Here is a 16,026-nt window from a genome sequence, read left to right as displayed (position 1 = left end):
GGTATTCCAAAAATGTAAAAGCATGAATTTAAAGAATAAATGTAATATTAAAATTTAGAAATATGTTTCATCAAATCAGTTACCAAAAACTTACAGTGCTACCAAATGAATTTTTTATTATTATTTTAAAATATTATACTCACAAATTTAATCAAAAATAGTTAACAATTTTAACAATTGAACTTGAATTTTAAAATATGAAAAATAAAAAAATTAAATTCCTGACAATAAAAATAAAAATAAAAACTAAATTCCAAAATAATGAAAAGAACAGGACCTATTATATATATTAACTTTAAATATTTATATAAATAAAATAATATTGTGACAAAAAAATGTGCTGGAACTTCCATCAACAAACATTTTAACTCTACCTTTTGTCTTTCCTTTAACTTTTGAACCCTAAACTCATTTGTCTCAATTTTTAACGAAACAAGTTACAAATATTGTAGTATACATTCTCCTGGGATTGAGAAAGTTAATTTAAGCTTGAATAAAAAAGAAAAAATTAAAGCTTTTTTATGATAATTCACCTTGGTTGTTCAATTTCATGCTTAGTTCACATTCATTTACAACAAAAATTTTCACTTCTTTATATTATACAACAAACAATGATTTTTCCCCACTGGTACACAAATTGCAATCTTTTTTGAACGATAAACAATCATCCTACAATGAAATCTCAATCTAGGTATAATTTGATATTTGGTTGAGACATATCATGATATAAAAGCTAAAGAGTTAAAAGATAGGATAAAACAAATTCCAGTCATCTCCCACTTTCCTTCGTCTCCAAACAAAATCCTAGAAACCACCAACAATTGAATCCAATTAAAGACAACTCGTTTAAAACAAGCTCTTGCATTTGAAACAATCTTTCTTATTTCTGAAACATTTTCTTTTTCCATGAGACATCAGGGAGTAGCTTGGCTAGAGAAAGAAATGAAGGTCATCTATTTTCTATAATAGAATGGCCCAGGATCTACTAATCTCCCATTTTTTCCTACGTCTCACTCTTGTTTCATTCTTAGCTGTTTCTTTTACAACGTGATTAGGTGAAGCAACTGTATGTTTTTCTCTTACAATTGTAAAAGCCCAAATTGCCCGGGCCCGAACATAAACCTTTTTACAACCCAAACCCCTTAAACCATCTAATCCACCCTCAGCCCAATACCAACCTAATACCCAAACCCAACATACAAGCCCAATACCCTAACCACCCTAACCCTAATCACCCTTAGCCGAACCACCTACCCCCCACTTGTCCCTGACACCAACTAACAGCACCATTCCCTGCACCACCGGTCACCTCCACCGCTCAACTGCTCCTGCAAGAAGAATACAGTAAAGTAATATTAATAAAAATGCATGTAAAGGCTATAAAAAGCCATCAAAACATCAAATGTAGGGATTATTTTTCGGCAAATCTTAATAAAAAAGCCAAATTTCAGCAACCAATATATATAAAACAGAAGGAAAACAAGCGACTCTAGTGGTGTAAAAGTAGAAGAACCTTCACAAATCAGAGAACCAAACACCAAAAGCCTAAACCGAAGGCCAAAGGTGATTTATTTTATTTCCTTTTCATTTTTTGAACCTATTTTTTTATCTATCAACATATATTTAATAAATACATATAAAAATATAATATAAAAAAATAAAATTTTACCTTTTTCGGCCACCGACGGCGACGGTGGTCCGGCGATTGGACCGGTGACCGGCCATTGGCCGGAAATCCCCCTCCCCCTCCCTTCTCTCTCATTTTTTTCTTCTTTCTCTCATCACCAAATGATTTTTTTTGTTAATTTTGGCCTTTATATAGCCTCCCAAAATGACGTCGTTTTGGGGGCTGCCATTTAATCTCAAAACGACGTAGTTTTGATACGACCCGGTCCGACCCGACCCGACCCGACCCGCCTCAGGATCCGCGTGTTTTTGAAAAAGGGGAAATTTTCGCGTGCAGTCCTTCCGCTTTTTCAAGCTTTTGCAATTAATTTTTTTTTATTTTAAAATTTTCCCCAGGAAGTTGTCGCACTTTTTAATTTAGTCCCCACTGATATGTTGTGTTTTGATCGGAAGGAATATTTTCTATTTTAGTCCTCCTAGGTTATGCGCGTATGCCATTTTGATCCTTTTTCTTTATTTCTCTTTAAAATTTCCCCAAAACTTTGTTTTTTTCAAAATTTAGTCTTTTTTTTTAAATTTTAGTTTATTTTCGTATTATCGTCGTTATTTTATATCATTTTAAATATTATTTGATTATCATTATTACTATATTAGTGTATATTTTATTTACATACGTATATGTGTTTATATCTACATAGTATTTTTTTAAAATTATTTTATTTTAATATTATTATATTATGTTTACTTTTTTGAATTTCTATATTATTATTATTATTATTGTTACTTATTATTATTACTGTTATGTACATATTATTTATACTATACTTAATATTATTATTATTATTATATTTACTATTATTATTTATAAATATTAGTGTATATTTTTATTATATATGTATATATATACTCTTTATGTATGGTATTTTTTTAACATTATTATATTTACTATTATATTTATTATCTTTAATATATTATATTTTACTTTCCTTACCTTATTATGTCATACTTTCTTTTGTATTTTTGCTATTATTGTTATTATTATTATTTATTATATGTATATAATATTATTAATAGGTACTTTTAACATTATTATTTCTAATATGTAAATGCTATGTAAATATTTTAATACTATATTATGTATGTATTTTTCAACGCCATATTATGTATATATTTTTAATGCTATGTGTACACTTTGTAATACTATTATTATGTATATATTTTAATACCATTAGTTATACATTTTTGTACTATTTCATATATATATTTTTTCTATATTATCCTTATTCTTAGTATTGATATTAGTGCGTTTTATTATATGTATATATACTCTCAATATTATATTTTTATATGTATACTCTTAATACCATATTATTCTTATTATTTTCGCTATTATTACTTACTTTTAATATTATTGTTATTATTTACATATATGTATAGATATTTTCATGTACTTATTATAAATGTATCATTTTCTTATTTTATTATGTACATACATTTTTCAATATTTATTTTATATATATGTATATATTATGTATATATTTTAACATTACAAGTTATATTTTTACTATCTTAGGTATATACTTCAAACACTAGATATAGTATATTTCTAACACTATTACTATTTATATATATAAATATATTTTACGTACATACTCTTAATATCCTTATTATGTATATATATACATTGTTTTTATTTCGTGTTTGATACTATTATTACGTTTAATATATCGCATGCATTGTCATTATTTTTTAATATTATTGTCGTTTTTATTATGTGCTTTCGATGTATTTATAACTCTTTTTGTAGCACCCAAAATCCGGCCCAGACGTTATGACCGGATCTGACATGCCACATCGAAACGTTCAAAACATTTTATATTGTTGATCCAGAAAAACTTACTTAGTGTTTTAAAAGATAAATTCATTATAGGTTAAAGTGAATGGAAGCTGTGCACCAGGTAGGAAACCGAAAAAGAGGAGGTGAGTCCATCGGACTGCTTAAGTACCAAACTCCCTTCGGATCCAATCCTAGACATGCAAACCACCATTGCCATACCTTAATGTCATGTATATTTCTAGGAAACCGATTTGATTAAGTCCTTTTTAGGAAAAGTGATTAATTTTGGAAAATATCTTCATTGCGGAAGTTTTGTTTGTTTTCGTGTTATTTTGAAAACAATTACTGTTTTTGAAAACGCGCCCTAAAACTATCCAATTTCAACAGTTAAATATAAATATTACCTATCTTAATAAAACATATAAAAACCATCAAAAATAAATAAGCGGCCTTATTACATTTAAAAGCCCAAAACCTCAAACGTAATTAAAAGGATGTCCAGTTCACCAGAAGAAAATCAAACTTTCAGAACGGGTAGCCACTCCGAATTCCCTCACAGCTCCAAGCCCACTATGGTTGGGGATTTCTTGCGTGGATGAAAATAAAAGGGGTGAGTTTGGGGAAACTCAGTGTGTAAGGAAAACCGATTCAAAGCCCAAGTCAGCTCAAGCCCATTGGGCCTAAGCCCATTCAGGTAACAGTGGTACTGGGCCAGAGCCCTTTTCAGATTACAATAAATTGGGCCTTAGACCCTTATTCAGATAACAGTATGACCCATAGACCCATTTCAAAATACATGCAACATCAGTAAACATATGCAAGCCCATTTGGGTAACAGTGGTACTGGGCCAGGCCCTTTTCAGATTACAATAAACTGGGCCTTAGCCCCTTATTCAGATAACAGTATGGCCCATAGGCCCATTTCAAAATACATGCAACATCAGTAAACATATGCAAGGCCATTTGGGGAGACTACTCAACCCACCAACCACTACACTCCACCCGTACCAGCCATACACTCCATGTGGGGAATAGCTCAACCCACCCAGCCCAACACTCCACAGTTGCAGCCTTGCTGCTCAGTTAACAGTAAATTGAGGCAAAGCCTCCAGTACGTGGACAAGCCACTTTCAGTACTTCCTCCGTCAATATCCCAATCCCATGCATCAGATAATAATAACATGGCATGCAGTAAATAACAACAGTCAAACATGCATTTAGGTCAATTTAACCCTAGGGGTATTTCGGTAATTTATCTACTAGGGGTAAAATTGTAAATTTTCCACTTTTAAAGGTATTTCAGTAATTTATCTATTTTAGGGCTTTTCATGCATATTCTTACTTTTCACGTACTAACAGAATCACGTACCGAGGTTTCTTACCGAATTGGGCCCGTTGGCCCATCATTCCAATTTTGGCCCATTAAGCCCAAAAATATCGAGGGCACAGAAATCATGCACTTTGCAGTCCAAATTTTGCAGCTTACCAAAAATATTAATCGATTTACCTCACGAGCATTCGCACACTCGCAAATTTACAAAATACCGATTTTCGGCATTTCGGCTTTTCGACTTTTGCCGATCCAGACTAAGAAATAGGGTGTTAGTTACACACCTGTTTGCGACGATATGCTGACGAGATCCACACACGAACTGCCTACAATTGGATTACTAACACATTAATCTAACTATTCAAATACGAACTATGTATTAACCCCTTACAATATTCGGCCAACCACACCTACAGATCATAGTAAGCTTATAAGAAAACAATAACCAACTCATTAACAAATTTTTGTCAATGTTTACCACATAATCATAATTTCACTACAAGCTGTCTTCCTGAGCAACAGTCACTAAATTATTTATAACTGGAGCTACGAAACTCCAAATCAAGTGCCGTTAATTTTCCCAGAAAGTAGAATCATATATCTTCTATCCATAAAATTTTCAGAATTTTTGGTATGGCCAATCAATACCAAATTTTTCTTAAAGTTTCCCATGTTTCACTGTTTGACTAATCTGACCACTCTTCATTACGAATCAAATTTCTCATTGTACAGAATTCAAAATATGTTCTCGTTTAGTTCATTTGAAACTAGACTCAACAAGCTTTAATTACATAATTTATTCAGCTTCTAATTCATCTCCCACAATTTATGGTGATTTTCCAAAGTCACATTATTGCTGCTGTCCCAAGCAGATTTATTACCAAATTCACTCTTTGACACATAACTTGCATGCATGTTATTTAAACATGTATATCACCAATCAATCGTCACATATCTATGATTTTACTTAAGTATAGTCTCTATTTCATCATTTTAAAGCACAACATGTTAGCCGATTTTTCCCCTTAGCATCTAAGGCACATGCATGCTCATTTGTTTGGCTCAACTTCACCTATCTTCCATTTTTCATCAAAAGAACATGAAACAACAACCATTTCCTTCATTTTAATTCATGACCAAATGCTCACAGCACAACCAAAAACCAAAATATGCTTCAAAAGTTAAGGTAGAATCAAGAAGAACTCATGAACATCAAGATAGAAGCAAACTACCATGAACTTACCTTCAATTTTCTTCCCCAAGTGACCGAACATTCAAGAGCTTTCTCCTCTCCTTTCTCTTCTCTAACTTTAGGCTATGATGAACAAAGATGGACAAAACTTTGTTCTTTTCACCCCTTTTTCTTTTAATAAAATTTCATATTTCATCCATTTAATTCTTTAATACAAAAGACATGAAATTCCCATCATGGAACATTTACCTAAACCATTATCATGGAACATTTACCTAACCCATTATCATGGAATATTTACCTAATCCATTATCATGGAACATTTACCTAACCCATTATCAATTTGTATCAATTTGTACCATAAATTATGGATATCAAGTGCTCATATTGTCTACAACAACATGATGGCCGGCCACTTCATGTAAAATGGGAGGTTTGCCATGCAAATCCTCTTATTTTGCACTCCTATTTATTTGGCCACTTCAATTTAGCCTATAACATTTTCAAACATTTTCACATAGGTTCTATTTCATAATTTCACCCCCTTTTTCTTATGGAACAAAAATTAACTAAAATTGTCGGGTTCTATCTTAAGCTTGGCTTTCTAAAGGCCCACTAACATAATTAAACTTATGTCAACATTCACAGAATTCCCGAAAATTGGGGCGTTACACTTTTATTTTGTTTCCCGCCCATTTTATATCATCTCGCTGTTCACCGTTTTAAAGATGTTTATTCATGTTTATTTATTTATTTATTTCAATAAATAAGGCAATGTACCGATTTAATATTAAACCATCGATTTCATCGCTATGTTGGGTGAAACTCGTCGGCTCGTGTTAAAAACGGGACACCCTTCTAAAAAACCGAAAACTAAAAATTCTCATTTTTCAAGTGGATCACGATTAAATGTCAAATTGAATTCGTACTTTTGAAAATCAAGACAACACAAGTTTAATAAAGATACCAATTTTGGGCGTTGCGAGGGTGCTAATACCTTCCTCGCTCGTAACTGACTCCCGAACCCAACTTTACTTTGGTTTTTGACGTAGACCCAAATTTGGCCTTCATTTTTGTTCAAGAATCAATTTTCTTTTCAAAAAAGATAATTTATTAGGTGTCCGATCACACCTAGAAAAAAGATCGGTGGCAACTCCTCTTTTTTTAAATCAAACCTTGGTCTTTAAACTTTCAATCAAACACCCCAATTAGCGACTGAAGCTAAAATTTTTACGTCGCTACAACAATTTTGGTGGCTGCTTGTTATGATAGTTACTATTACCGACCTACAACACAAGTAGGCCCAAATGGGTTTGGACCGGATTCTACGTGGTTTGCAAACTAAGCTCACAAATCGAGATCGTGTATCGAGTTCGCATGATGCTATGTATTCGTATAAGGGGCACTTACACTCTCCTACGAGGTCACACATAAGATCGCTTATGTGACCTCATAAACACATGTTAAGCCCAGAATAGGGTACATATTGACATGCATGAAGCCTATCTAGGATATCACAACAATGAACAGTGACCATATTATATAAATAGACAACCTTACCAACTAAAGAGAACAAAAAAAAAACACTCAACACTGCTAATGGAGTGCATCAACGCAAGATTTGGATTGAGAAGCTCGCTACTTATATTATGGTCATATTCTTTTTTTTTTCTTTCAACATCTAAGTTACATTATAATTACCTAGATTTTTAAGTAAATTTTTTTATTGTTTTACTTCTATTATTTTGTAATAAATGAATTATATAATATGTTTAGTAAACCATAAATAATTATAATATTTGGAGATTAATTTGCAACTTTTTATTGATTTTTTTACATTTTATTTATCGTCATAGGTAATGATAATTATATCAATATTAATTTGATGGTTTTGCTTTTGCCACTACTAATTTCATTTGATTATTGGTGGTACAAAGTGATTTATAATTAAGAGATGAAATGATTGTCATAGAATATTAATTTCAAGGTGATGTTATCTTTTATTGTTATTATACTATTAGTAATACTTTGTTTCGTCACTATAAGCTGAATTTTATTTCATTAGTGGTTGGGGCAGCTATACGATTTTTATTTTAAGGGGATGAAACTTTTGAATCTAAACGACTTTTTCTTTTTACATAAAAAAGTGTCAATTTTATTGAGATATTTTTTTATCTAACAAATCAATTTAATATTTTTTTAAAAGTATGAACGATTTAACTGTAAAAATATTAAAAGAAAAAAATCACATCATATAAAATTAAATATTTTTTTTCCATTATGTAAAAAAAATAACTAACGCTATACTAAAAATTCCATAAATATCATTATAATTCCAAAAATTAAATTACAAAAACCTGGCCTTAGTCATATTTCTCAATACTATGCATCTTAAATTGCACCCCCCGTTTTTTTATAAGATCAAACTCATTAATGATAAAATCTATTGAAAATTCTCGAGTTATTTCTTTTTCGATGTATGCCATCAAGTAAATTGGAAAAAAAAACCATCCTCTATTATGTTGCGAAGCCTTACCTAAGGAATTTAATTCCTTAGCAAGACTTACAAATCAAAATACAAAAAAATTACTAACCTAATATGTATGGGTATGGGCCAAATCATTTAGTTTTGGAATTTAGCTTTAAAGTTCATATTAGACCTCTAAGTTTAATCTTTCAAGGCCTATCATACATTAATATTTAATTATTATACTTTGTTAATATGAAGTATAACTTTATGGCTTAAGGGGGCGAAATATATAAAATACAATTTGACTAAGGGGAGTGAATGTTATACAATGTAGATATCAAATCTAAAATACATGATAAATTATATATAAAATTTAAAAATCTGAAAATTCTAAGGGGGCGACCGCCCCTTACACCCTCTAGATCCATCCTTGATTAGTAGTGACAATTTTTATAATCAATGACAATTATGATTATTATTTCATGACGAATTAGTTGTCACCAACTATTGATTATAAGGTGACATTATTTATTATCATTGTTTGCGCTATTGCTTAATCATATCAAGTGATAATATATTGTCACTAATAATATGACGACATCACTTTTGTCATCTATATTTTGAATTTTATTTATTATCGGTGACGATTTGAATAATAAATGAAGATTTCATATATAATTTTGTGACGAAACTAAAAAGTGACACTTTATATTATTGCCATTAATGTCATTAATTTATTATATTAGATGACGATATGGTGGGCCATTACCAATGTGACAATGTTGCTTTTGTCACCTATACATTGAAAGTTTTTCATTATCAGTGATGATATGAATGATCAATGATGAAATCTTATATAATTTGATGACGTAATTAGTTGTCACTGAATACTATTTCTAACGCAACTTGTATATTATTGTCACTATATTCTCGACAATATGTGACGAATGGTAATAAATAGTCACTATTAACCTTTAGTGACACACTTAACGTGACGAATGCCATTATGACAAATTTGCGTCAGCAAATACAAACAATGACGTGAATGAAATTTTCAATGACATAATTTTAGACGCCATTTATAAGTAAATTTGTTGTAGTGAATCATCATAATTTGCCCAAATTTTTTGGGAGTTAGATAGCATTTTATCTTTTTTTACTTAAAAAATGATGAATTAGTCCATCTATATTAAACAAAAGAGCAAAAGGATCTTTTTTGTTAAAATTTTTATCAATTTTTAATATTAAAAATTGGTGTAGCTGATAAAATAACTAAACAATTACTCGTGATGTGCTACGTATACTGTAGAGCCCAATTTTAGCCCAGACCCAATAAATTAACAATCCAAGTTTCTTTACAAACCCAAATACAAAATCCAAAGCCCAATTATGATCAGGCCTAAAACCTAACCCTAGCCTAAACCAATAATCAGAAAAAACAAAAATTAAACCCTAGGTGCGCCGCACCTAAGTCTGCCTAGCTTGCCACCGCCATTGGCCATCGCCTCTGCTCCACCACCCATTTGCACCTGCAGAAAAGCAAAATAATCATTAGCAGAACAAGTTATAAATTAGGCTATAAAAAACCTCAAACAACATGTAATTTTTTTAGGGAGGGGATCGAATACAAAAACAATGATTCGAACATACAAACATAGAAGATTGAATACAAAAGAAAAACAACACAAAGAATCAAAAAGAAACAAAAAGTTCAAAACAAGGCAAGAAACTCAAATCAGAAATCAAATTCTGCAAAGGTTTTTTTATTTTTCCTTATTTTTTTCATTTTTACGAGCCTATTTTTGTATATACAAATATATCAAAAAAAGAAAAAAATAAAAAACTTACCTATTTTTTTCGACTCGCCTGAGAAAGGGAAACTTTTGGCCTTCCAGCCCCCATAGATGGCGACGCCATTGCCGATGATCAGCGGCCAACGCAGCAGGCTATGGCTGGACTCCTGGCTTGAAATCAAAATAGGAAAGAATTTTAAAACAGTTTCTTTGTTTTTTTTTTTTTTTGAGAAAGGAGTTTTAATGATTTTTAAAAAAAAAGATTTTGATTTAAATGGGATTGTGAAACGACGTTGTTTCACTTAGGCCCCTTAAAGCCAAAACGACATCGTTTCACCCTAAGATCCTCGTGCCGACCGGACCCGCCAGGGAGGATTCGCTTGTTTTTGCTTTTGGGGCTATTGTGCTGCGAGTCCTGCTTTTTTTATTGTTTTACAATCAAGTTTCTTTCATTTTAATTTTTGCCCTTTAATTTATTTCGTTTCCAATTTAGTCCACCTTGAAGCTATGCATTTTGGGGGGTGGGAATTATTTTCCATTTTGGTCCCTCCTTGTTATTTGCGCGTTCAATTTCGTCCTTTACCTCTTTCTTATTTTTGATTTTACCCAAAACTCTGTTTTAAATTTCAATTTAGTCCCTCTTTTGTTATTATTATTATATTTTTAGATTAATTAATTTAATATTATTATTCTCATTATTATTTTCCTTTTTTTTTGCATTTCTTTATTTGTTATTATTATCTTATTATCAAATTAATTAATTTTACGTTATCACTATTAATTAAAGTTTTGTTTATTTATTTATTCGTCCTTTTTTATCATTATTGCATTTATCTTATTATGCATACTAGCACCATGATTTATTTTTACACTTTACTACAAATTTGTGTTACATTAGTTTTTCTCGACATATGTGATTTTTTTTATTTAAATAAGCAATATTCTGTATTTTGAAATTTGAAAAGTCATTTCCTAAATTACAGGGTATCGATTTTCTCGATAAATTCAAATAAACAAACCCTTTTTTTTACATAAGTTTTTCAATGATCTCGGGAATTAAGAAAAAGATAGTGTTCTAACTTACGGAATATGATTTTTTTCTAAAAACCTGATAATCGAATATCTTTTAAAATAAATAAAACTTTCGGTGTTTATTCTCGTTTCGGGTATTTAAGACATTGTGTCCTAACTTAGTGGACATAGTTCTTTTTCTCAATTAACGTGAAATACGCCATTTTCTAAAAAAATTCAATTAAGCGATTTTAACAAAGGATCGTATTTTAAATCTCTTCAAAGTTTTTAATTTTCGACACTAAGACACTAATTAATCAACTACGTACCAATTTTGGGCGTTACGATGGTGCTAATTCTTCCTCGTACGTAACCGACTCCCGAACCCGCTTTTCTGAATTCCATAGACCGAAAACGTTGTTTTAATAAATAAAATCGTTTATTAAAAGCAACCATTTTACGAGGTGACCTTGTCACCTCATCAAAAAAAGATTGGTGGTGACTCTCATTTTTTGTTTTCAAACAAAAAGTTGACCCTTTTTCAAAAATGGTTTCGACATATACCTTATGCTAACATATAATAATCAAATTTTAACCGTAAAAATTAATAAAATTTTAACAAATGAACTCGTTTGGTCTTTAATCTAACATATAGGAATTGTCGAGACCATTTTTAAATAGAGTTTTGGAAAATGAGAATCGACTTTAAGAAAAACGAAAATGGGAGTCGCCACCAATCTTTTTAGGTGTGATTGGATCAACTTATAAAATATTTTATTTTAAAACATTAATTTTGGTCTACGAAAGTCGAGAAAATGGATTCGGGAGTCGGTTAAGTACGAGGAAGGGTTAGCACTCTCGTAACGCCCAAAAATTGGTACCTAATTGATTATCAAGTGTCTTTAATGTCGAAAATTTGAAAGTTTTAAGATGCAAACCTCTGCTCGTATGCCTCGAATCTTCTCCATCAATTTGGTCTACCGTACCATTCTCCGAATGTTACGACCCACTGAAGATGTTTATGAAATGATCCTTTCTTAAGTTCAATACTGCTTAAAACGTCCAACCACCTTTTGGACTGAAGAAAAAAATCTCTCAAGTATCTCCAACCCATACATATGAGAATTCCTTAAACAATTGTCTTGTTTCAGTTTCTTGTATTATCTAGAAATTTCCAGAGTAATATGCAAAACTTCGTTTGTGAAGATATTTTAGTTCATCTATCATTATTTTAATGCAACATGTTTTATGAATAATGGGAGACAAATAAATTGATCTTAAGGATAATTAGATTTGGACACATTATTGGAAGGAATGAAAAAAGATTAACCTGAGAACATATCTTTGCGAAGAAAAAGAATCCAAAGATAGTAAATAGGACAGAAATCAGATGCCCCAAATATCACCGCTTGAGCGTCTATACACCAGCTCCATGAAGACTTTCTTGAGTTCAACATGTGTTTAAAAGATCCAAAGTAATTCGTTGATGCCTCGATATGTAACATACTTCACTTCTCGTCGAATCCGGTATAGCAAGGTCACTGCATGACTTTCCAAATTTGAGCTGCCCTTTCGGGTTTTCAACTCAAAACCCCTTTGGTCTCAAGGCTCCCTTTGCGGGTTTTCACATTGGCCTCTCCATTTTTCTTTTTTTTCTTTTTTCTTTTTTTCTTTTTATATTTTTATATTCTTTTCTTTTCTTTTTTTTTTGAAATAGAAGTCCCAAAGTGCCTTTTGCAGGTTTTCACCTTGGCTTTCCTTCTCCTTTAGACAAAGTACTCATTGACCGAGTCCGAATTCACTGGATCAGATAAATTCTTCCTATCCATTTCTTGTCAAAATTAGTGAACCTCTAGAGAAAGCCCTCTTCGCAACATATGGCCCTTCCCAATTCGGCATCCTTTTGCATGAAAATGATCTCTTTCAGCACAAAAATTTCCTTTATAAAATTCTTTTGGACGAACCTTCTTTGTCATAAGTCTGTGTCATCCATTCTTGGTATATTTGCTTAGGATGAATACTTTCAAGTTAAGTTTACTAGAGGTATTCAATTCTTGACTCCATCAAAGTTTGGAGGAAAAATCTTGATTCATAAACTCATGAGAAAGGGATTGCCCCAGCAACAATCCTGGCTGTTGTTTGTCAAACCCTACAAAAAGATGGTTCAATGATTCTCAGCAGACAAGAATGAAGTTGCAGACTTTATCCTTCAACCTGGAAATCTGAGGTACAGAGATTACTCCCGAAGCATACATCCCACCATGACTCGATGATGTTTCTGAAGCATCCCTAATCTTCATAAAATGCCCCCAACTGTGAAGCTGCCAAATGAACGTAGCAAATAGGAGCCACAAAAAATATGGCTGTGGTGTTCCTTTGATACATATAGAATAGAGAATGAACAAACTCTTGCAGATCATCAGCCGAAAACGCAGCCTGGTTTAAGAGAACATGGTAGTGGGTCTGCCTCGTGATTCCAATCATTCCAGTATGGGTACCAAGGTAAAAATCATTGTTCTTTGGATGGCATACTTTGTAGTCAATGACAGTACCATGTAGCACATTGTCAAGAGATCTCTGCTGAAAAAACTTGGTATGATGGTTTTTCGTACAACAATAACCACAATCTTTAGGGTTCCACTTCTTGTCAAGGAACTTGCAAGCCTCAATAACTTGATCAAAACTTGATTGAATTGAGACTCGCTAACCCCATCCTTGAAAATAATGATTTGATCAGGTTTCCTCTTCCCTGAACTTGTATAAAAGTCTAAGAGAGCTTCCTTCATGATACCGTCATCCACTTTGTCAGAAACTGGTTTTGAAGAAAGAATTTATCATTTTAAGCTTCAGAGACTGTGTACAGCCTGATACCCCATAGTTGGAAATCAATGGCCACCACTTGGAGCTAACCATTGCAGCTATTGACGGCACATCAGACTGCTCAGGAAAGCCAAACAATGCACCCATTCCAAGGATGATGGTTGGAACCTTTGAAACAACTGGAATTGAAGGTGTTTGCCCCAGCGTAAGCATAGAGAGTAGGCGATAGTTTTTTATGCCAATTTTTACTAGTCTCGATCATCTTCTGTAATTTGTTTTTTTCTTCTTTTTCTTTGCTTTTGGCAACCTTTGTTGTACTGTGGTATGGCCCATTATCTTTGAAAAGACTGCAAACTTTTGGCGTTATGCAGTTATATATAATTTTTTTTTTGGAAATGGATGACTTTTGACTTTGTAATATTGGCATTTGAAGCTATCTCCCCCTCTTAATGGAGTAGTTGATGTTCACAAAGATGAGTCATTGTCAGCTTGAAACTTTTGACGAGTTCGGGCCCATAACATACATGCCCCATAAGTCTTGACTCCTTTAAATTTGGCATTCATTGTACAACTGATGCGATCCCTTTCCATAGTGGACCAACAGTGCCCCAAAACCTCATGTTTATCCTGGCAATTGCAAATCCTCTTGCATGCGTCTTTGGACCACATTTTTGAATTCCCATAATAGTCTCAACAAGGCCTTGTTTTGTCTCCTCAGCTAATTCCAATTTCGCAATCTTTCCTTCCTTTAAAGCTATATTTTTTACCACCACTTCATGGGGTAAAAGCCATTTTCAACAAATTCAGAAACAAGTCACAATTTCTGTCACCTTCAAAGTACTGAGATTCCTCTAAACACATATCACACTCAAATAGAACTCTGAATATGTAGTATCGTTGGCCGTGTCATTGATATCTAGGGATCTATGATAGGCATACAAAAAAATATACAAGGAATTCAAGAATGACTATTTACACGAAATGAAAATTTATAAAGAATGTCAAAGGTCAAAAGAATCAGAATGAAAGAATATTTACTCGGATAAATAATAAAAATATGTTTTATTGAAAATAAAAATGTCTGAACATGAGCCCACTTCTCAAAAGAAATCTCATTACTCCTAGGCTTTAGAGCAACAAGAGTGTTCTGAATATTACTCCGTAAAATTCCTAAAGATTACAAGAAGTTCTTCTGCAGTCCAATTGTTTAAAGAACTTCCTGGTTCGTAAGGGCGAATGCCCTCAAGGTTTCTTTGTTCAGTCTTTTCCTTATGTATGACATTGATGAGATGATTTTCATTTCCAAACACCCCCTTCTCCGGGTAAGTTATCCCTCCTGACACAAAAGTCGGGGATATGTAAGGGAACGTCGTTAATTCCCATTCAACTTTTTTTTCACTCAGCCGTGACCCTCTTCTCTCTCTCTCTCTATTTTTCTTTCTCTTTTTAATAACTTTAACTAATTAGGGTCTTTTTATAATTTTGAATGCAAATGATGCAATGAAATGCTATAAGATGCAAATGAATGCAAAAGGTATCGATCTCGATTCAATCTCATTTAGAAAACTTTATTTAGAAAAAGAATATCTTTACATATAAATGAATTACAAATACGCTTTCGCCCTAATGCCCAAAGTTTTAACTCTATCTAATAAAAGGGCTAACTCTTGTCCTATATCAGACGACGATCCGCACATCAGACTTAATACATCAGCTCGTATTGCCATGTCTTGCACATATTCAGCAACCCCTTGAATCTGGGCTACAGCTTCACCAATAACGTGATCCCTTTCTCTGACCTGTCCTATAGACTGATGAAGTTCTCCCTTCAGATAGTCTTCTCGCGCCTCGAGCTGCTCAATCCGAAGTTCATCATCATGCAATGCCACTTCCAAATCTTCAATCTTACTTTTTAGTTCCTTTAACTCGACCGTAGGATCATTTTGA

At 32.4% G+C, this 16,026-nt stretch overlaps 1 long non-coding RNA gene across 1 annotated transcript; it reads right to left on the bottom strand.

Annotated features, from left to right (window-relative positions):
- Window positions 1-821: 821 nt before the first annotated feature.
- Window positions 822-1,794, bottom strand: LOC107937229 (uncharacterized). Its single transcript, XR_001694631.2, has 2 exons — window positions 1,670-1,794; window positions 822-1,328 (listed from the first exon to the last, which is right to left on the bottom strand). It is a non-coding gene; the product is annotated as an uncharacterized lncRNA (long non-coding RNA).
- Window positions 1,795-16,026: the final 14,232 nt, after the last annotated feature.

This window comes from Gossypium hirsutum, chromosome A02 (assembly GCF_007990345.1).
Source record: "Gossypium hirsutum isolate 1008001.06 chromosome A02, Gossypium_hirsutum_v2.1, whole genome shotgun sequence".
NCBI classification, from domain to species: Eukaryota; Viridiplantae; Streptophyta; class Magnoliopsida; order Malvales; family Malvaceae; genus Gossypium; species Gossypium hirsutum.
The sequence above is the reverse complement of the archived record's forward strand: the minus strand, read 5'-3'. Positions and strand labels throughout refer to the sequence as shown.